The following is a 22,532-nucleotide window of genomic DNA, read 5'->3' on the forward strand; positions in this document are numbered from 1 at the left end:
GTCTTCAAGTCTTGCAATCCCAGGAGGGTATTTTCGTTTCCCAGTCCAAGTATGCTTGTGATATTCTTCGTCATTTTCACATGGAAGACTGTAAGCCAGCCCCTTCTCCCTTTCAGTCTGGAATCAAACTTTCAGTCTCTTGTACTTCTCCTGAAGTTGATGCTACCTTATACCGTCAACTTGTCGGAAAGCTCTTGTATTTAACCCATACTCGTCCTGATCTTTCCTTTGTTGTTGGCCTTGTTGCTCGTTTTATGCAAAACCCCCGTGAAAGTCATTGGAAAGCCGCTAAAAGAATACTTCGTTATGTTCGAGGTACAGTACAGTTTGGGATTCATTACAGTGCCAAAGCAGCTCCTCTGTTAGTTGGTTTCACTGATTCTGATTGGGCTGGTGACCCTGATGATCGGAAGTCTACTGCTGGTTATGTCTTCACTCTTGGTTCAGGACCTATTACATGGGCTTGTAAGAAACAGGCCGCCATTTCTCTTTCGTCAGCAGAAGTAGAGTATCGTGGTGCCGTGGAAGCTAGTAAGGAAGCCTTGTGGCTTCGTCAGATCCTATCAGAGTTTGGCTTTGAGCAGCAGCATCCAACCACACTTTGGTGTGATAATCAAAGTGCCATTCAGCTATGCAAAGATCCAGTCCAGCATCAGCGCAGCAAACACATTGAACTACACATGCACTTCATCAGAAAGCTCATTCATGACCATGTTCTTGAAGTGCAATATTGTCCAACAGATGATCAGGTTGCAGACATCTTCACAAAGGCTCTCACAGAGGCGAAGTTCACTAAACTTCGATATATGCTTGGAGTTCAGGAAGTTGTCACTAAGGGGGGATAGGCTCTAGTGCCTCCTTCCTTCTCCTATTGTGTCATATTTGTAAATCCTTCAATCCTATCCCAAGTTGTTCTTAAGGGGGGATGTTAGGATATTCCGACACATAGGATATAGTTAAGTTCAACTTGGTCTAGTATAGAGTTAGGTTAGAGTTAGGTAAAGTGTGTTTCTTTACCGTGGTACATTTTGTAACTTACAATCTGACGGTCACAATATGTAGTGATCCGACGGTTCACTCTCAACTCGATATTACCGACACTTGATCCGTGGCTTGACACCCGATTGGTCCATGAGTTCTATTTAAAGCGCATGGAGGGTCATTGTTCAGGTAATCCGTGCATGAGAGAAGCTTATGTAAATTTTCATTCTTTGATTAATAAATTGCCTGTAGTACCCACGTTGGGACAGGCCGTGGATTGTTTCCCTCCTTGCACTTTGAGGGTTTTAACCACGTCAAAAATACTGGTGTATTGATTTGAGATCTGGTTGTGAGCGGTGTCCTTTTGGTATTCTTTCTGAGGAACTTACCCTGTAAATTCCTACATTTCCCCCCCAGTAATTGACATGACAGAATGTAGGTCTTAACAATGTAGGCACCCATCCCTAATGGTTCGAACTTACCCGCTCCCAATTTATCAAAGTGTTGATCATAGAGCAAGACTAGTTCACCTTCCGAGAAGACACGGGGCTTGACATTTTTGTCAAATTGCGCTTTGACATGTTTCTTATGTGCTTCGTTAGCTAGCATGATGTCATGATGGGTTTCATCCAAGTGGATTAGTTCCAAGAAACAAGCCTCTTCCTCTGAAGTTTTGGGAAGTAAAATCAATTGCGAGCTTGAGAGACGAAATTTCGCACTAAATTGGTAACACAACGTCCAGACCATACACCCACTGAAAAGGCGTAAACCCAATCGCATTTCTCACCGAAGTCCTATATGCCCACAGAGCTCAGTATAGGATTAAATGCCAATTCCATTTGTGGACTCTAATCATTCTTTGCAGCATGCGCTTAAGGACTTTGTTGATTGCCTCAACCTATTTGTTAGCCTGCAGATAATATGGAGTAGAACTATTGTGGGACAGTCCTAATTTGGCATTCAACTCAACCATCATGTGATTGCGAAAGTGTGATCCATGATTTGTGACTATAGCCCATGGAACACTGAATCTAGAGACTACATGATTCAAAAAGAAAAGAGTAGTCATTTCGACACTGTTGTTTAATGTAGGCATCGCCTCGGCCCATTTTGTAAAAGAGTCGACAACGACTATAATATACCCATGCCCCCCAGCAGAGGTGGGGTTACATGTCATGAAATCAATGCCCCATTTAGATAATGGCCAAACAACAACTACTGGATGTAGTGGTGCAGGTGGTAATCTGGTTTTGCGATCAAATATCTGACAAGCATGGCAACTTTTGATTGCAATTATGCAATCTTTGAATATAGTGGGCTAGAAGTAACCAGCTCGTAACATCTTTTGTGCATTAGCGTAACTAGATAGATGCCCCCCACACGCACCTGAATGACAGTGATTTGGAAAATTTTCAGCCTCCTCATGTGTGAGGCACCTTCGCAGAACTGTATCGACACCACGATGGTAAAGTGTATCACCCACGATCATGTAGTCTTTTTCTTGGTATCGAATACATCGTTGTTTTGAGTGAGAGGTGTTTGGCCAAAAAGTTTGGGTTTGGAGATAGCTCAATATATCTCCATACCATAGATTGCTTGACGATATCAGAAACAGAGTCTCATCCATGATTGATGCTTTAGATGTTAAATCGTTGGATGACGATGGAAGGTCACAAAGTAACTCCGCGAAGATGAGAGACTTCTTTGATTTGGATTTGGTGAATTCCAGATCAAACACTTGCAAAATGGCTATCCATTTGGAATATTTTCCCCCCAGTAATTGACGCAATAGAATGTAGGTCATAGGGTTGCAATCTGACACAATTGTAGTTTTGCGAAAGAGTATATAGTGTCGAAATCTCTGTACTGCTTAAACAACTGCTAAAGCTAGCTTTTCAACATAGGAGTCTTTTCTTTCTATATCATTTAAGTTTCGACTTAAATAATATATAGGATGTTCTTTTCCAACATTTTCTTGTACTAAAACCATAGTGATGGTTGTATCTGTGGCGGTGAGATACAGGTTAAAGTCATTTTGATAGTCAGGAGCATACATTAATGATGCTTTTATCAGGGAATCTTTTAAAGCATTAAAGGAAGCTTGCGAAACCTTATCCTAGTTAAAGGGTAGTTCATTTTTCAAAAGACGTCTATAACCTTTACCAAGTTCGGCGTAATGTGGAATGAACCTCCTCAGAAAGTTCGCTTTTCCTTGGACTTTCTGAATCTAAAGAAAATTTGAAGGTGGAGGCATGTCAATGATAGCCTGAACCTTACATGGGTCAAGACAAATTCCGTCCTTAGAAACTAAAAAACATAGTAATCGATGGGAGCAAACACAAAACACACACTTGTGTGGATTGAGTCATATCTTATAGTGTCAGCAACATAGAAATATGGCTCTCAAATGCTGCGGATGATCAGTCCGCTTTCGCGAATGATCTAGTAAATCGTCGAGATATGGTTGAATGATGTGCTTGATGTCATGGAAGGCATAGTTAATTTCCCTCTGAAAAGTTTCCCCTGCATTCTTCAAACCGAAAGGTAATTTGCAGTATGTGAATGTGCCCCATGGACATATAAATGTAGTCTTTGACTGGTCTTGTGGGTGTATATTGATTTGATTGTATCTGGAAAATCCATCCATGAATGAAAAGATTTCGCATCCGGCACATTCATCAATTATTTGGTCGATGAAGGGTGTACGATAGTTTTCCTTTGGACAAGATTGATTTACATCCCTATAATCGACACACACTCTAATTGTTCCTTGTTTTTTCATTACAGGAACAATGTTCGATACCTAATTAGTGAGAGGAATAGGGTAAATGAAACCAACATGCAAAAGTTTTTCAACTTCTGCCTTAATGGCAGCAGTTTTCTTCGGGTGAACTAGTCGAAGCCGTTGTTGTACTGGTTTGACATTTGGATACATCTTGATCTCATGTTCAACAATTCTTGAGTCAATGCCTAGCATTTCTTCATATGACCATGCAAGGACATCTCTAAATTCACGAAAGAGAGCACAATAGATTTCCAGTTCTGATGAAGAACATGATTTTCCAACATGAATATTCTCTACAACATTAGGTTTGGTCGAGATATTAATTGCTGTAGTTTCCTCAATATTGGACAGATTTCGCTCGGAATCCACTGTATTTACAATATTTGATAGAAAATCAAATACTGATGGATGTTTGAGATCGCTTAAATAATCTTCATTGTTATTTTGAAGTTGGGAACAATGGTGGTAATCTTCCCATGGTGTCTCTCCTATCATCATAGACTGAATGATTCCTTCGTATGTAGAATGTATATGAGACCAAGGATCGGAAGAGGTACCATACTCTAGAGACCTGTCTATCAAAACACCCACTGAGTGTTGATTTGGGTTTGCCACCCAGGCCCAAAAAATTGATTGCTACAAAGATTCTATGGGGCTTTGGGGCAACACCTCGCGATGATCCACACTATCAAAATAGTCAGAGTTCTTCTTAATCTTTGATGATGTAGAAGATATCATATGATAGGTCTATACTGTGGTCACTTCTGCCAGATTACTTGGAGGTGGGAAGGCAAAAGTACCCATTAAGGAAGGGTCTTTTAGGAGACCTACTCTGACATGTTGAATCGATTGGGAATTTCCATGGATTAATTGAATGCTTCCGGTAGCTTGTGAACTATTGGGGAAAAAGGCTAGTTGGTCAACGATTGTAATTCCACCTTGAAAGGGAAATACAATCTTTCTAAAATATGTTGACACAACTACGGCCATAGCATAAATCCAGGGCCTTCCTAGAAAGATATTGTAGTCAAGGTTTCCATCAATGACCTCGACTTCAATTTCTATTGTCTTGGCCCCCAGTTCAACTTGCAAGTTACTTAATATCCCATACGGTAGGTATGTTCTTCCATCAAACGCTTTTAATGTCGTAGATGATCGTGACAATGGTGGTGAGCCTAATGTTTTCCAACAACTCATTGACATAATATAGGTAGATGCCCCCTCATTAATGCTTTTTTGATGAACAGTTTTATTGAGGGCTTTTACCTGTATGAGGAAAATGAGTTGGGTTGGTAACTGAGGTTCATATCCTTTATGGTTGAAGGCCACAAGATTGGAATCCGCTAGGTCAATCCCACCTATTGCTGATAACAAAGCCTGCTTTTGGGAGGGGCAATTTTGCAGTACTTCAAGTGTCGACATAGTGGATGGCGATTGAGCCAAATTCTCCACTATATTATAATTTTGTGCTGCTCGAGCACGAGGATTAAATGTCGATTTATGTACTACTCCCTTTGGCGGCTTTATAGTTAGTTCAGGAATGATGGGCAGAACAACTTTGGTCGAAGTTTTTGTCAAACTACTGGGTTGATTTGTAGCCTTGTTGTTCGATGATTGTGGATTCCCATAATCTTTATTCCTTGTCGATATCAAAGGATAATTTTTCTATTTCGAGATGGATAACATAAGCACTTGGGATGGGGAAGCATGATTGATAGCAACCAGATTAGTTTCTAGGTTTGCAAACGGATCAGTCAACACTGCTGAGGTACTTGAAGTTTTTAAAAATTTCTTAACCTCAGCTTTATGTGGACAATCTTTCGTGAAATGCTCGTCGTCACATAGGTAACATGGATAACGAGGTTTCTTTTGCCCAGTTGGGTTTTGAGAAGAATTTTCAGGAGGTGAATTTTCCTGTTTCTTCTTATTATTTTTTTCTTTTTTCTTGCCCACTGGTTTCTTTGGATTCTTGCCCTTTTCAGATGACACAGCATTAATCTCCCAGGCAAGAGATTCTTCATTTGATTTTTGACTAGAAACTGAAAGGGATTTTTTAGATGGAGCCTTTGTGGTTTTCGTGTTTGTGGTACTGATCACTAGGATGAGAGTCCTTGTTTGATTTAGGATAGGTAGGAATGGAAAATTCTGGTCTAGGAGTGTCAAGAATTTTGTTGTAGAGCATGCTAGACTGAGTATAGATCAAGTCTAAATATTGTGCATGAGCAATTACTTGCTCTTCAGTAACAATTCCTCCCTTAGCCATATCTTCAGTAATAGAAGGTAATATTGACTTAATAACCCATTTAGCTAGAAGCTGATCAGGAACATACGTCTTTACCATTCAATGATGGCATCACCATTCATGAATATGATTAGATATGTGAGTGGCCATGGTCTGTTTAAAGTTGGTAAGGATTTCTGTCCCCATTTCGTACCTTATGGGTAACTGAAAATGGGTTAAAAAGGTAGTGGGAAGGGTGCTAAAGTTATCAAATGAAGCTCTAGGCAATTTGATATAGCATTTTGTTGCCATACCAGTTAGTTTTCGTTGAAAAAGGTGAAGCCTAATCGAATCATCATTGAGGGTGTTAGATGAGCACCAAAAATGAAAGGTCATTACGTGATTCGATGGATCTTCACCTGGATTTCCATTAAATTTAGGAATATCAAAGGGGAGTTTATGAGGAATCACTGGCCACCAAGGTGCGTATACAATTGGATCATTTGTCAATCGGTTCAAATCTGGTAATTCTAGAGTCGCTACAAAAGGAAACTATTGATTCAGGTTAGGTGAAGCATACCCAGGATAAGATGGAATTGCCTGAGCAGTAGGTCTTTGCATGCTAGCATAATGTATCTGATGTTGGTAACTTTGATAAGGTTGTTGGACATAACCATTGTAGTATGGTTGTTGATAACCGTTTTGAAAATGGGGTTGCCTGTTACCTACAAAGCCTTGTTACTTAGATCCTTGGTAGGTTTGTTGTAATTATGGTTGTTGATATTGTACCAGCCATGGTTGTTGGACCATTTGCTATTGCCCAATACTGGAAGATTGACCAAGATGTGGGGTGATAACACATGTTTGAGTCTGAATCGTTCCAGGTAAGGAAGCACTAACCTAAGGTTGTGATTGGGCCATGGAGACAAGAGGTTGTTGTATTGCAACCTGAGAGATTTGAGGTTGACATACAATAGGTAGTTCTTGTACTTGTGACATAGTCACAATAGTAGGTTTAGTGGGAACATTCGACATAGGTTGGGTTGGTTGTATTGAATATACAACCCTTGGTTGTTGAGGTAGTATTGGTATCCAACCACTAGATGTAATTTTAGTTGGACCTGAATATTGTTGTAAACTCTCATATGGTTGTTCTCCAGGAGGGAACAATGAAAAAACATACTGCCCTCCATATGGCGGTAGTCCAGTTTTCAAAGGATATATCGGTCTTTGAAGACTGGTCTGACCAAATTGATACAGGCACGCCAGATCAACTTGCTGAGTTTCAACATAAGAAATACCAGATGAGATTTCGGATGAACAAATAGGAACAAACCATGTTGGTGAAACAGTGCCTGAATGGACTCCAGCTAGTGATTGGTAACTAGTCGGGACAGATGGTATACCAGCAAACATTGTTGGAGTGGCAGCAGGAAGTTCTGTTGTAGCTGTATCAGATGATACAGTCCTAGATGTTGATGGTTTCTCAGACATATTTAGTCTATCCAAAAGATTTTCTAGCGATCCGACAGGAACTTGCGATGAAGGATGATTAAAAGAACTAACTTGAGAAGTAGAAGGATATAAGTCGATCCCAGGTCCAAAATGCAATGGGGTACTAGATGGAAGATCCTCTACTATCTCTTCTATTGCAATCATTCCAAGTGGAAGAGGTAGATTGTCGGGTCCGTAGAATACTTTTGGAGCTGAAGAAGGTATTGCTTCTGCAGTGACAGATACCAGAGGGGTGACACTTTTTGAATTCTGGAAATCAACTTCCAGATGTTTAGGTAAGCGAACTTCAGTCTCTAGATCAACTCTATCTTGAGCTGTTTCAGGTATAGAAGTGTTTACCGTTACACTAGGATCAGTTCTAATTTCCTCTTGCAACTGCTGAATTCCTTCTCTAAAGGCAGATGTACCAGAAATGATCAGAGTATCTGTAGTCTCTAATGATGTTGAAACAAAAGTTTCAAATAAATCAGGTGAATTGGACTCGGTTAAACGAGACCGTTTTGCCCGGAATGGTTTTTTTTTCGTAGTCAAAGATGGTTGACTCACTAGTCTCTGCGAATGACAGGGTTTTGATTGAATTTCCTCCACAATTGCGGATTACTAGATTAACTCAAAATTAAGGGGAAAAATGTTATTTCGAATTTAAATAAATTTTAATGACGCTTTGACACAACTTTGATTTTTCAATTTTTAAGAGTCGAGAAAAAGCTAAAGATGACTCTACTCCCCTTCGATTTTTAATGAGCCTGAAGTGACAAGTGCTCAGATGGACCTTTTCTTTTAAGGAGTCGAAAAGGAACGAAAGTGACTACTCTGGAAATCTAGATAGAGGGATTACCAAACCAATCGCAAAACTGCAAAATACACCTTGGTGATAAATTAAAGAGAAATTACCAAGGACTTATGTACGACAGTCAATCTTTCCGAATGCTGTGTTCAGTGCATTGCGATTGATACAGCGACAGACATGGATTCCTATGGATAAAGGATATCAGCCTATTGTGGTCTCCCAATATATACTCAATGGTACGGTGAGCACAAGTCCATGCTAGCACTTGTCATATCAAAGAGGAGGAATCACCCAACCTTCGATGAAAATGATAGTTACTAGATTTTCGACGCTGGAACACGTCTCCTGCCTAGACCTCTAGATGTGTTGCGTTAGGTTCCAAAGCGTTGTTAACTTCATTGAAATTTATTTTAGAGTTGATCCTGCTTAGAAGTTTTCCTTTCAAGGTTCACCACGTGATGTATATGTAAAATTCCTAAATATGCAATCTAAAATGATAAACAATCGTTGTTTATTTTTAGCAATGAAAATCGTAGCTACTAAGGAAAGAAGATTACGATTCTTTCAAACAGAGAGCAAAGAGCACACACTAAATCCACTTTTCCTAAATCATTTTTTGCACACAGTCTAAATGCAAATGCAAATGCATGTATTTTTTTTTCGTTCCCTTTAATTTGAAAAATGCCAACAAGGAAAACTAAGTATAGATCTAAAATATTTTCTTCAAAGCGACATTTCGACAATTTCTTTTCAAAATGAAAGGAAGACTAAACGAAACTTTTTGATTTCGAATAGAAAACTGCTTTCGACACTTCAAATATTAACAATTCAAATCAAATACAATGACAAAAGTACAATCGACTATCTAGAGGAGGAAGACTTTACGACACTCTTCTTTTTGACTCAAAATGACAGTTACAACACTTTTTTGCGTCAAAATGACAGTTCGATTAAGCTACTTTTGAAAAAGGACCATAAATGATGGACAAATACATAATTTTTTTTACTAATCCTAACCAATGGAGGCTAAACTATGTAAAGGAAGGAGGCTTCACCAATGAGATACTGATCATAAGGAGCAAAACAACTGAAAAGAGCTGAAAACAAGGAGAAAAACCCAAATTTCAAACAGATAAATAGTATTACTCAGTCATTGCACCTGTACTTCACAGAAACAGGGATGAATCTCACGTGCTACACATGGGAGGTGCGATGCATACTGGCTTCTAGTGATAGACAGTGTGATGGGTTAGGGAACGAAACTGAGGTGGGCTTTTACTCAAATTTGTAGCTGAGTTCAGTGATTTAGGCTAAGCTATCATGAAAAGTAAAGAAAAAAAGCACATGGGTATGATCTTAGGAGGTTATTGAGCTACCAACAGGGCATCTAGAATGATTTTAAGTCAGATGTTCAAATCATAAACTGAACCAGAGATTGACTGAAGCAACATTCATCTACTTTGCAATTGCAGAGAAAGAGCAGTTTAAAGGCCATCTGGCTAACTTTAGGCTTCATCTATAGCTTATATAACAAACAATCAACAAAAAACAAATAAACTATTCGATCCCCAATGGAGTCGCCATTTTTTTTTTGGGAAAACTAGTGTCTTTTCGATCTACTAGTCCCACTAGGATTGGTAGCCATCCTAGAAACAAACAATCAAAGCAATTTTTGATTTCTTTTATGTATGATAGGTAAGAGAGGAGAAAAGGGACCAACCTAGATCTTCTGCTTGACTCCTTGCTTGATTCCTCTCTCCCTTGATAGAGCTTGCACTTCTTCTCCTACTTATCCCACTCAATGAATACCTGTAGAAGCAAAGTAACAAAACACCATCAAAGCATCTTGATCTATTATATCATAGACAATGCAGAATCAAAAATACATTGATCATACAATGGCATTCACAAATACATGATTGTATTGAGGAAAACTCAAAGAACTTTATTAATAGTAGAAGGGAGAATTACAACCCAGCTGTCTAATCCAGCATCAAAGCCCTCTTCACCTCATGAAAAGCAAGATCAACCAACAATACAATGCCTTTTCTCAAAGACAAACTATTAGCACTTCCTTACAAATTACAAAATTCCAACCTCTAGATCTCTCAAATGAGTGATCCATTTATAGATGTCTTCAAGGGTGTGATTCATCTCTGGGTTTTTGATTAGTGTCTTTCCTCTTGTTGTTCTTGGTTCCACTTGGAGATTTCTTGGATCTCATCCCTGGGCGAATTCAGAGAGGCAAGTGTCATATGATAAGTTTCTGGAAGATTCCATGAGCATCCACTTAGAAAACTGTTTCGGGTATTTGTCCATCCTCACTCATCACAGCCCACAGAAGGTCTCTTCAGTATGCATCACACCTGGCTAGTGTAGAAGTTAGTATGCATCGCACCTTGACAGTGGGGCAGTCAGTATGGTCCAGTTTTGGCCAGTTCTGAGTAGTTTTTTAGGTGGAACTTTTGGGGAATGATGTAATCAGTTGACCATGATCCTTTAGGGTATGAAACAAAAATTTTAGGGGTTAAAATGCCCTTGGTTTATCGACATATAAGATTGGGGTTGTAGTGCCCAAATATGTCTATAACACATGACAGGTCCAAGCACATTGATATCAGGTACCATCACTTGCGGAATTGTGTGTAGAGGAGAATTATGATGTTACATTACATTCCAACTGAGAAGCGAGATGAAAATATATTGAAAAAGGCATTGTCAAGAGGAAAATTCAATTTCCACAAGTGTAGGATATGGGTGGTTCAAAACCCCTTTATTGCTAAGAGGGAGTGTTAGAAAATGTAGCAAGAAAGGCTAAATTTGACTTGCTCCTTAGTCAAATTTAGTAATTCAATTTTCCAAATCAACAAGATGAATTGGATGGAAGTTAGCTTGTGTGTCATGGTCTTGTCTACTTGTTTACTCAGTAAATTGTAGTTATAGGCTAGAAGTAGAGTTTTGCATGTAGCGTTGCTAAAATTTACCAATCTAATTTAGTTTTTTTTCAGTTTGACTCAGCTAACTGAGCTCAAGAAACTAGTTGAGTCACTTGAGTAGTAGAATTGTTGTTAACTCAATGATCTCTCGGTTAAACTAGTCAATCAGCTAAAAATAACCCAGACATGCATGGAATCTGAATTTTCAAACTAAAGTGGAGGAAAAGGCACATTGTAATTATTAATTGTATACTAGTTGAGTGTACATGCTGGGCATTGAGGTAGACGATCAGTTACTTGGGCTTTTCACAAGGGAATAGTGAATTCCCCTATTATTTATGAGTTAATTTCCTCGAGAATCATGCAAGGAAATAGGAGAAATATGGGTCTTTGAATTGACTAAGTGTTTGCAAGAGTAGGACAATCAATAGGAGAACAATTTTATAGTGAAGGGTGTGCTTCAGGATTGAAGCAAGACATTGTAATAGTTTTTCATTCTCATATGATTAATGAAAAGTAGTGGAAGGGTTTTTCCCTATTGGGTTTCCCTATAAATAATCGTGTTCTTGTGTTTTTTGTATGGTTGAATGTCATTTCATGTGTTTCTAAATTGTGATTTCCATTTTACAAAATAGTAGAGGAAATTTGTAATATCTTGTTTTCAGTTCAAATACATTAGTAGTAGCAAATTTATATTAATTTTTACACTCTTAGGGTGTTGTAGGGTACAAATATCTTAGTGATGGGAGCTAAAAATTTTCCCAACACTCCCAGTTCTACCTGGACCACACTCTCGGCCTTTAGGATTCTCACCAAAAATAAAACAACATTTGGCCAAATGTATAGACCCTGCCCTTACCTCAAATTTGATCACTAGGGTCAATAGATTATGATTCGTGTCTATACACACAACATGGTTCCACTAGGGTTTGGTTTCACCAGTGTCCACTAGGTGTTGGACCCGCTAACATGTCAACAAAGTCATGTTCTCCCACTTCCTCTCGACCTTGAAAACATAGCGTATATGGACTAAAAAGAAACCTAGGCTATGTTCATAAAGAAGAACTACAACTGTTGTGCGCCCACCCTCCTGTAGTTTTAAGGAGACTCATGGCCCAATTCTTGATACCTAAATTCTTAGTTTTGATAGAATAACTAGCATAGGGATTGGTTAAACTAAGTATACCCATAAATTTGGAATTCAACTGATTGAATATGAACACATAATTGCGCATTCACCATGCACATAATAATGAATAACATATCCTAGGCACACTTTAAAATTCATGTGCATACATGACACCGTTCTAATCACAAAGACACAGTGAGCGTCAAAACTCAGACATTCATTTACATTTACAAACATGCAAGATATTGCACCATTCACATTGTAACAAGATTCATCACACTCCATAAGTCAATACACATAAGAAATGTACACTTATCGATCTGTGTGTTTAATGATGACTCAAAAATGAAGGAAGAACTTCAACTCTCTACCTAATTGTAAGCCAACCACATTGCAATCTTTCTTGTAGCTGATTACCTTGATATAGATCCAAAGTCTAAGGGGATGCATATTAAGGGAAATTTAAACTTGAGGCTTAATCACATAACCAGGAGAAGGAGTCCACATTTTAGTTAGTTTATCAATTGCTCTACAATAGTAAGCACCAAAGTGACTCACCGACTGAATGCAATGACAAACAAATTGTCTCTAATCGTATCAACAAAGATTGAAGGGACAAAAGTGGAATTGATGTCCAGGAAATCTTGCAAGGAAAAGTTGTTGCATTCTTCAGAGTCGACTACCCCCACAAAATGAAGAGCCCAACAAATCATTGTTTTTATATAAGATAACGTGAATGGTAAGTGAAAAAACAACCTAGGTATAGGTGTGAAATAGTAGTAGTCTGCAAGCTCATGAACTTAGGGTGCACTGTCAGAGTCAATTTCACAGTTGTTAGATAATATTGTCTTAAATTGATATGTTTTTGTCTTAATTGTTAATTATCTTAAATGCGTTTCATTTTAAGTGGTCATTTTCTTAAATATAAAGCTTTGTCTTAAAATAATTTTGTCTTAAACTGTTTTTGTCTTAAATATAAAGTTTTGTCTTAAAATAATTTTGTCTCAAATTATTTTTGTCTTAAATATAAAGTTTTGTCTTAAAATAATTTTGTCTCAAATTGTTTTTGTCTTAAATATAAATTTTTGTCTTAAATTGTTTTGTGTTAAAATATTTTTGTCTCAAACAATTTTTGTCTTAAATTTAAAGTTTTGTCTTAAAATATTTTTGTTTCAAAGTGTTTTTGTATTAAATATAAAGTTTTTTCTTAATTTTTTTTGTCTAAATTTTATATTTAAGACAATTCAATTGATATTAAATTTTAATGTTAAATAACTAAAATAAAAAATAACTTTTTAAGAAAAAAGATTTCTTTTGTCTTAAAAAAATGTCTTAAAAGTACCCTTAATGTAGTAGTGTGAAGGATGTGTGCTAGAAAAACAACATATGGAAGAATTTCCCATCCATACTAATAGAAGAAAACCTGAAATTATTAAATTAGTGCATATTGATATATGTGTCTCTATGCAAACAAGGTCACTTGGTGGAGCTTCTTACTTTCTTCTATTTATTGTTGATAGCACTAGGTATACATGGTTATACATTATAAGAAATAAAAGTGGTGCTTGAATACTTAAAGAATTCAAGAATATAGTTGAAAAACAAACAAGAAGAAGCATTAAAATTCTTCGATTAGATAAAGTAGGTGAGTACAATTCAGGATATTTCATCAAATACTGCAAGGATTTTAGAGTTCTACAACAGTTTACAATACTACATACATATAACAAAAATGGAGTATCTCAGGGGAAGAATATAACATTAATTGAATGTGCTCATATCATGTTGAAATTTAAAGGAATTTTTAATAGCTTTTGGGTTGAAGCCAACAATATGTCTCAAGAGTTGAAGGCCCACAAAATTTCTTCAACAAAAAACACCGTTTAAATAATTTTATGGTTTTCAACCTAAATTTCATCATTTTAGAATATGTGTACGTAAGGAATTTCCTCATATTCATAAGGAAGATAAGATAAAATTTGATGTCAAAGTTATCAAAGGCATTTTCATTAGTTATTGTACAGACCAAATAATGTACAAAATGTATGATACATATACTCACAAGCTTTTTGCAAGCAAAGATGTTATATTTCATGAGCATGTAGATGAAAAACTAAAATAGGATGAACATAGTGTGTGGCATCCTTCGCATGAAAACTTCAAAGAAGAAGAAGAAGTTGTTGACTCATCTAAAAATAAAGGAAACATGGATGTCCCAAAAGGAATTTCAAGAAGTCAACACAAACAAAGAATTGATGAAGGTACTCCAAAAAGAAGGAAATGAGAAGGAAATCTATAGCAACATGAGCCACTAAGAAGATAAACATGACAAATTCAAATGCCTATCTAGTATAAATATTATGCTTTAACAACTCAAGTGATGACTGTTGTTGAGCCTTTAAATTTTGAACAAGTTAAAAATCATAAAGAATGGATGGATGATATGAAAGAACAATATGACTCTATACTGAAAAATGAAACTTGGGAATTAAAAAAATTACTTGAAAACAAAATTCCTATAGGATCAATGTAATAGGTTGTGGTTGATTTCTTATGTAAATAAATAAAAAACAATATCCAAGGTCACGAGACACGTATTCCAAGCTTAATGTTGGGCAAAATGTAGTGGTTGCAATCACTTGTGATTAATAAATGGCTATGGAAATTGGAAAAGGCATTGGCAAAGGAAAAGTGGCATTAATTGATATTTTATTTATGAAAATAATAGAAAATAGGAGAAAATAGAGATGAAAGGCCACAGGATTGCATGAGGAGGACATTGAAGGAAACTTGAGGAAAAATGAAGAAAATAGAGGCCTCAATAATAAAAAGGCTTTTGAGGATCAATTCACAACTTTTGTTAGTTGAAGCTTTTGTTAGTTTTAGCTTGGATCTCTCTTTCTCTCTATTCTCTCTCTTTCTCATACTCTTGCACACTTTGAAAAATCATGGAGAATTGTTGGAGAACTCTACTTTTCATTGGATTTGGAGAAGGAAGGCAAAGGAAAGTAGGAAAGTGTAAGGGAACAGGTGGATCAGTAGTTACAGTTGGATTTATTTGCTCATAATAGGTTTCATGTGTGATTGTCATTATTGATCATGGATTCATGGTATATGCATGTTATTATTTGGTTATGATCTGTCATTGGGATGGATGATTGCCTAGATTGACAATGGTTTTTCTTAGATAGCCATGGTGTTGTGGGTTTTTCCACTTGTTGTTTTTAATTGGTGTTCATGTTCCTTATGGTTATTGGTTGACATGCTAGTTCTTGTATCCATTGGTTGGAACAAAGACTTTGGAGGCCTAGAACAACTTGGTTTGAGTTACTAGTCCTAGAGCCTAGGTTGGAAACACACTATGGAGCCCTTAGTGGGTTGAGTCAATAGTCCTGGAGCTAGGTTGGAAAAAGGCTCTAGAGACCTAAAAGGCTATGGGTTGAGTTATTAGTTCCTATAGCCGTGGTTGGTACAAACGCTTTGGAGCCTTGGACAACTTGGGTAGATATTGATCTAGTTGGTGTTAGTGATATTTGATCATGAGGTGGAATCATAGGTTGAGGGTTGATATGGTTAAGACTCTGGAAGCGTTGGTTTGGTTTTTCTTTATTCCATGAGATCCCACATTCAAGCTTGGAATATGGAACGAGTGTGATTGATTTAAAGAGATATTTGATTCAGCAAAGTCTATGGTTGGGTGGTACATGGAAGTCCCTGACTTGGATGGATTTTACATATGTTAATAAGAGCTCCTTTCCTCTTGTATTTTCATGAGTAATTGTACTTGTTATTATGTGGATTTGATGGTCATTCTATCATGGTTACTATTATATTTATATGTTGATTATAAGTATGCACTACAAGAAAAAAGGACATTGGTGAGGGGCAAAAAATATCACCATAAGCTCATTGGTGATAGTCAAAAGAGCCTTCATCACCAAAAACTGAATGTCACCAAAGGTGGCGTCACCAAAAGTATAGGTGTTGTAGTGATATTCAAAGTTTGTCACCAATAATGATTTATAATGACAGATAGCGACGGTCACCTTTTCATATGAGTAATGGTGATGGACCATAGCCTCGGTCACCAAAAATTGAACATCACCAAAGGTGTTGTCGCCAAAAGTATGTGTTATGGTGACATTAAAGGTTTGTCATGGATATTGATTATAATGACGAATAGTCACCATCACCATTTCATATGAACTACAATGATTTATTGTGATGTATATTTCATGGCTGTCACTATTGGTCCATATATATGGTGACGATTATTGATTGTCACCAAAATCTGCATTGCCAAAACTATAGGCGTTGTGATGACATTCAAGGTTCGTCACGAATAATGACTATAATGACGGACAGTGGCCGTCACCATTTCATATCAAAAACAATGATTTCTGGTTATGGACCTTCCATCATCATCACTATTGATGTGTATATATGGTGGCTTTTGTTGACCGTCACCATTTCATATTTTGGTGAGGGTCGAAAAATGTCACCATAAGCTCATTGGTGATGGGAAAAAGATCCTTCGTCAGCAAAAACTGATCACTGTCATTCCATATGGATACCAGGGCACGATGGGATCGAACCACCAACATTCTACTTGTAATGTAGATGCTCTTCCATTGAGCTAGCACCCTTTAAAGAATTAGACATTTAAAAATTAGACCTTGAAACTTCATAAATTGTAAATTCTACAACTTTCAATAAATTAAAGTCTTGTAAATCCTTTACTAAACAAGCAAAGCAACATCGAAGTTGCAGGTCCCTACCTAATGGTTATGGAAGTTATGAAATGTGGGTGGAGGGAAAAAAAGCTACATATAGAAGAATCAATATGTTAATTTTTATACTTCATTAGAAGTGAGACTCTTAAGACATTTATAACTTATAAATGATCTATAACTAGCAAATGCACCAAATATTGCAAAGGAAATGTCACAAGTGGATAACATATGGAAGAAGAGAATTGGTGAAGACAAATGCAATATGTTATAGATTGAGTGAAATAAAAGGCGTGCAAAAAATAAACAATCTTTACGACCTTATCTAGGAAGGTTCAAGTTATCCACAACAATAGTTCATGGGTTCTACCTTTCCTCCAATAGTCAATTTGAATTGCATGGTTGTTTCTCCCCTATGGCAATCAATTCCAAGGGCTTCACTTCTTGCAAGATAAGGTTGCAAGAACTTTACTTCTCTCAAAAGTGGATTGCAAAGTCACTATAATTAGTACCTCAAGTTAGTCATGCTCATCATGTGTACTCTACTATTATATTACATGAATATCGTATTTATTGTTATTAATACATTTTGTAGTAGCACTTGGTTCTAATGCCAGTATTGTAGTGTTAAAGACGTTCATATAACTGGATTATAGGTCTTAATATTGTAAGGCATCACAAGGTTTCCCTCTAGTTTCATAAGGTATCACTTAGTTAGGGCATGTCCTATGTCCTTGGACACTCTTCTTCATGCTCATTTAACATCATTCTTATGAATTTAGGCAGCTTGGTCCATTTCCTGTGAAAGTTACTAATATCTTGATTCAATTTATTGTGGATTCACATTTAGAATCCACCATGCTCCAAGAGATGTATTTGTTGGTATTAGAGATTTGTTGCATTGTAACATACTGAGTCTCCACAAGGCTTAGTCACAGTTCCACAAACTAACTCTGAACACCTTCATTTTGCATTTCTTCTTACAACTGGATCTTATTTCTTTTTCCAAACAACAACTCAGACCATTTTCTTAAATTATTTCCTACACATGAACAACATGCAGGCCTAACAATTTACAAATTCATGCATAACAATTAATAACATGGATAACCATATTTGCACATCAGAGCAAAATTAAACACATAAATTACACATAATAGATAATAGCGTAACATACACATAATCATAAAAATTTATGTTTAATGAATTCCATGAATTGGCTTCTAAATAAGGTTGTTCCTCCCCTCCTTAGGCATTTAGGTTCCAAGTATTTCAGCAACAAGCTCACCCTTAAGCTGGGGCTATGACACCACAAGGGCTAACTATTCAATTCTTCCACTCAGTCCAATACCCTCTGGTACACAGGTTGCTCATGCACTCAACTATCTCTATCATCAACTTTCATTTTCTCCTCAGTCCACACAACCCTAGAGGGGATCCCCCTTCTCTGCAACTACAGTCCATCAGGTTAACTCCCTCTTCTAGGGATTTAGTGCAGACTGTCCAGAAAAATATTTATGCAGGGATACCAGGGATGCTTCTATGGTAGTTATACTTCAGTTTTCCCTATAAATTAGCTCTCTATAATTCTCCCATTACTAAGCTTGGACATCAATGCAAAATTGGTTAGAAATAATATGCAAGAATGAACTTCAACTCACAAAGACAAAGGTTAAGTGTGCATGCTTCCATGTTGACACTCAACATAGCGAAAAGTATTTATCCATCCCCTTATACACAAATTCCAAGGATGATCCTCTTATGGTTAAGGTACTTTAGATAAGACTAAAAAATCATTAATTATGGCTTTGGCACTGTTATTCATCATTTGTTTGAACATTTTGGGCATCCTGAAAGGCACCCTATGGGATTAGGAATACCAGATGTATACTTGATTGCACCCACATTTGATGGGAAACAAATAATTAGTGTTTGTGAGGACAAGGCCATTGTTTGGGTACCAAGGTCATAGTTGGATCTTGAATCTGTGGAGATGCTTGCAATTCAAATCTTTAAGATGCTTGGTACCTCACTGCATTACAGATTTAAAATATTAAATCCTGAGTGTGCAGTTCCATGTGCAAGGAACATTTGACACCATGGATTATTGAATCTACAAGCTAAAATTATCTACTCTTAAGGACCACTTGTCACATGAGAGTTTCCAAAAATTTGGTTTGTGATTTGCCCCTCTCAAAACATCAATATTCTGCAGTGGAAGTATCGCGTAGATATGGAACACCCGCTATAAGGAGCACATGAGCTCACTCAGAATATGGTGTTGGTGCTCATGCTAGTGCTTCACAGTTTGAGGGAAGAAGCTTCCCATTTAGCATATGGTGGTACTGTTGGATAGGACTTGTATGGCTTATGTGATGGACAATATTCTAGTGTGGGCTATGGAGAGTGTCATACGAATATTTCTGCTTGGGGCAGTGAAGTTGGTGGAACATATTCCACCAGCAATAATAAACATTTGTCAAGTGGGATGTGAAATGCGTAATAAGGTCACATATATTGGTGATTCTAAGTTCTTGCAAAACAATTCTTCATTAGAGGAAGGGTAGGTGTCTAGAAGTGAACACATACACTGGCTATAATAGAGATGAGAATCTCCAGAATGATTCAGGGGATCACAAGAGCAAGGATCAACATTACAGATTTGAAATTTCAGATCTTGAGCATGCAAGGAACATTTGACACCATGGATTATTGAATCTACAAGATAAAATTATCTACTCTTAAGGACCACCTGTCACATGAGAGTTTCCAAAAATTTGGTTTGTGATTTTCCCCTCTCAAAACTTCAATATTTTGCAGTGGAAGTACTGCATAGATATGGAACACCTGCTACAAGGAACTCAAGGGCTCACTCAGAATATGGTGTTGCTGCTAGTGCTTCACAGTTTCAGGGAAGAAGCTTTCCATCTAACCTATTTTGGCAGTGTTGGATAGGACTTGTATGGCTTATGTGATGGACAATATTCTAGTGTGAGCTATGCGGAATGTCATATGTACATTTCTCCTTGGGGTAGTGAAGCTCATGGAACATATTCCAACAATAACAATAGAAATTTGTCAAGTGGGATGTGACATGCCTAACAAGGTTGCATATATTGGTTATTCTAAGTTCTTACAAGAAAATTATTCTTTAGTTGAAGGGTAGGTTTCTAGAAATGAACATGTGCACTAGCTATAATAAAGATGAGAATCCCCAAAATGTTGCAGGGGATCACAAGAGCAAGGATCAACATTATAGATTTGAAATTTCAGATCTTGAGCATGCAATTCCATGTGCAATGAACATTTGACACCATGGATTATTGAATCTACAAGCTAAAATTATCTTCTCTTAAGGACCACCTGTCACATGAGAGTTTCCAAAAATTTGGTTTGTGATTTTCCCCTCTTAAAACTTCAATATTCTGCAGTGGAAGTAACACATAGATATGGAACGCCTACTACAAGGAACTCAAGGGTTCACATAGAATATGGTCATGGTGGTGGTGCTAGTGCTTCATAGCTTGATGGAAGAAGCTTCCCATCTAGCCTATGGTGGCACTGTCGGATAGGACTTGTATGGCTTATGTGGTGGACATTATTCTAGTGTGAACTATGGAGAATGTCATACGTACATTTATCCTTGGGGTGATGAGGCTAGTGAAACATTCTCTTGCAATAACAATAAATATTTGTCAAGCGGGATGTGGAATGCCTAATAAGGTTGCATATATTGGTGATTATAAGTTCTTGCAACAAAATTCTTCATTAGTTGAAGTGTAGGTGTCTAGAAATGAATGTGCGCACTGGCTATAAAAGAGATGAGAATCCCCAAAATATTGGAGGGGATCGCAAGAGCAAGGATCAGCATTATAGATTTGAAATCTTAGATATTGAGCGTGCAATTCCATGTGAAAGGAAAATTTGACACCATGGATTATTGAATCTACAAGCTAAAACTATCTTCTCTTAAGGACTAGCTATCACATGACAATTTCCAAAATTTTGGTTTGAGATTTTCCCCTCTCAAAACGTCAATATTCTGCAGTGGAAGTATCGCATAGATGTGGAACACCTGCTGCAATGAACTCAAGGGCTCACTCAGAATATCGTGTTGGTGCTAGTGCTTCACAGTTTGAGGGAAGAAGCTTCCCATCTAGCCTATGGTGGCATTGTTGGATAGATTTGTATGGCTTATGTAATCAAAACTATTCTAGTGTGAGATATGGAGAATTTCATAAGTACATTTCTCCTTGGGGCTGTGAAGCTGGTGCAACATATTCCAGCAGTAACAATAAACATTTGTCAAGTGGGATGTGACATGCCTAATAAGGTTGCATATATTGATGATTCTAAGTTCTTGCAACAAAATGTTTCATTAGTTGAAGGGTAGGTGTCTAGAAATGAACATGTGCACTGGAAATAATATAGATGAGAATCCCCAAAATGTTACAAGGGATCAAAAGGGCAAGGATTGGAATTATAGATTTGAAATTTCAGATCTTGAGCATGAACGGAAAATTTGACACCACCGATTATTGAATCTACAAGCTACAATTATTTGCTCTTAAGGACTAGCTATCACATGAGAGTTTCCATTTTTTTTTTTTGCGATTTACCCCTCTCAAAACGTCAATATTATGCAGTGGAAATACCACATAGATATGGAACACCTGCTATAAGGAACTTAGGGGCTCACTCAGAATATGGTGTTGGTGTTGGTGCTAGTGCTTCACAGTTTGAGGGAAGAAGCTTCCCATCTAGCCTATAGTGACACTGTTGGATAGGACTTGTATGGCTTATGTGATGGACATCTAGTGTGAGATATGGAGAATGGCATACCTACATTTCTTCTTGGGGCAGTGAAGCTAGTGAAACATATTCCAAGAGTAACAATAAATATTTCTCATGTGAGATGTGACATGCCTAATAAGGTTACATATATTGGTGATTCTATGTTCTTCCAACAAAATTCTTCGCTAGTTGAAGGGTAGGTGTATAGAAATGAACATGTGCACTGGCTATAATAGAGATTAGAATACCCAAAATGTTACAAGGGATCACAAGAGGAAGGACCAACATTATATGTTTGAAATTTAAGATCTTGAGCATTCAATTCCATGTGCAAGGAACATTTGACACCATGGATTATTGAATCTACAACCTAAAATTATCTGCTCTTAAGGACCACCTGTCACATGAGAGTTTCCAAAATTTTGGTTTGGGATTTGCCCCTCTCCAAATGTCAATATTTTGCAGTGGAAGTACCACATAGATATGGAACACCTACTACAAGGAACTCAAGGGCTCACTCAAAATATGGTGTTGGTGCTAGTGCTAGTGCTTCATAGCTTGAGGGAAGAAGCTTCCCATCTAGCAGATGGTGGCACTGTTTTGATAGGATATGTATGGCTTATGTGATGGACACTATTCTAGTGTGAGCTA

This window comes from Pinus tabuliformis, chromosome 3_1 (assembly GCF_031772625.1).
Source record: "Pinus tabuliformis cultivar Carrire ecotype Pingquan chromosome 3_1, CPIR1, whole genome shotgun sequence".
Lineage (NCBI taxonomy): Eukaryota > Viridiplantae > Streptophyta > Pinopsida > Pinales > Pinaceae > Pinus > Pinus tabuliformis.